Source organism: Olea europaea, unplaced genomic scaffold (assembly GCF_002742605.1).
Source record: "Olea europaea var. sylvestris unplaced genomic scaffold, O_europaea_v1 scaffold447, whole genome shotgun sequence".
Classification (NCBI taxonomy): Eukaryota; Viridiplantae; Streptophyta; class Magnoliopsida; order Lamiales; family Oleaceae; genus Olea; species Olea europaea.
Genome location: NW_019262776.1, coordinates 3,643 through 5,868, shown reverse-complemented (window position 1 = coordinate 5,868; position 2,226 = coordinate 3,643).

The window sequence follows — 2,226 nt, the reverse complement described above, 5'->3', positions numbered from 1 at the left end:
AATTAGAAGCTTGAACACGAAAATGATAACACTGTCCTCAAACGTTATTTGCCCCCTTTCCAATGCTTTTGAGGAGTTCTGGCAAATAGTTTGTAGGATTAAACAAACCTTTGTGTGAAGAACACCAAAAGCAAAGTGTATCTTTCACAAAGAACAAGTGAAAATAGATATAGAATTGATTATGTGATAATTTGGGAGATTAATTTTGTGGTGAATTTCTTAATTTTCTCAAGAGTGTTTTTCATTGCAATTGGAACACCTATTTATAGGCTTTGAAGGATTCCCAAGAAATGGTGCAAAATTATGTTGAAAAGACACCAAATAAAAAAAAAAAAGGGTAAAAAACGAATTTCCAACGATCACTTTGTATAACCATGCGACCGCATGAGCTATAACCATGCGGTCGCATGGTTATAGTGCAAGTGGCCCTCCCATTTTCGGGAGGGCCTCATGCGGCCGCATGGTCAAGTCTAAAATAATTTTTTTTTTAATTATTATTTTGAACAACTAAAATTCTAACATGAAACTCTATAAAATACTTTATTCTCTTGATGTTTTTCGATATCCAATTTTTTTGAAGTAAATAAATTAATAAATTATGCACCAAAAAATAAGTATAATGAAAGAATACGACAAAAAAAATGAATATATAGGTGTTTGTGTCCTAGCACTACGATATAATTCATACGGGAGTAGTTAGGAAGTCGTATAAAAAAGAAGTAAGGGAATCCTCGTACTCTTGTGTGTATATATAAAACTATTAATTGATTTATATAATGGCCCACATCTATTAGTCCTCTATTTATTGAATAACTATTAAATTTTTTTTTGGGTATTATTCCGAAACTATTAATTAATTGGATGAATTTTTTATAGATATATTGGTATGATGTGTGGCTTATTTTCATTTTGACTTGTAAGTAGCAATGTATTTTAGTGATGGAAATTGAACGTATTGAGAAAGTATTTCTATACGTGTATTTAATAGCTTCAATATATTTATTCATAGGTTGGGCACTAATATTTATTGAAAATGTTCTTTAGTTGAAAATGTGATATGTTTAAATAATAATAGTTATAATGTGAAAGGAGCTTTTAAAGTTATCAAATAAAGCTTACTATAGTGGGTAACTGGTTGTCGTGTGCGAAACAGAGCTTTTAAAGTTGTCAAATAAAGCTTTCTATGGGGGGTAACTAGTTGTCGCGTGTGCATCCAATTTGTACAAAACAACACACGCCCAAAAATAACTTCAACCAAATATCAAAAAGAAAAAAGGCAAAAAGAAATTGTGATGACTGAAACACATTTCCTTTACAAATAATAAATATATTCTAAATATCGCGAACAAAAAAAATTACTTAGCATAGTTATAAAGTCAACCTATTTTATTTACATTTTATCGATCTCATCTTAGAGAAATGACCCTCTACAAATTGCTAATTGGATAAAATTGCGACTATCAACAATGGAAATTTTCATTATATGTTACAATCATATAAAATCCTAAGCTTTAGGGTAACCACTAATTTCTTCTTTCTTACAACATTCAAAGAGAATAAAAACAATAAGTAAGATGAAATCTTGCCAAAATTTCTTCTCGAAGCCGTTTTCTTGAATAAAGAACAAAGGCTTGGACAACCTATGAGGCAACTTTGATCACCTAAAATTTCTTTTCCTTCAAGAAAAAATTTGAGTCAATTTTCTCTACAATTTGTACAAGACACTATATTGTAGAACTTTTATAGCAATGACAAAAAAGGTGAACACTCTTTACCTCATAAAATTAAATACAGTATGTATTAAATCAGCATCCCTTATATAATAAAAGATTGAGCTACGTGTACAATCCAGCTCGAACTATACATGTACAGTCCTCTCATATGTGGGCTACTGCTCGGATGTATAAGCATCAATTTCCTATAATAAAATGTTTGTTCTTAATATGTGTTTTAAAAAATCACGTCGAATAATGAGTGACCATATTGTCAACGATCTTACCGTCAAACAATGTGATTTGTGCTGCAGAAGGGGTGTGACAACCAGTGCTATATATGTATACGTTCACATGCATATTCATTCGTATGGATATAAGGAGATTCAAAACCTTAACGCCGCCATCACCAACGCGGTATTGTTACAACTTATCAAAAGACCATTTACTATCTTTTCCTCCATTGCCCCGCAATACTCGGAGCGCGAAAACAAAAAGTCTTCGAAATTAAAGG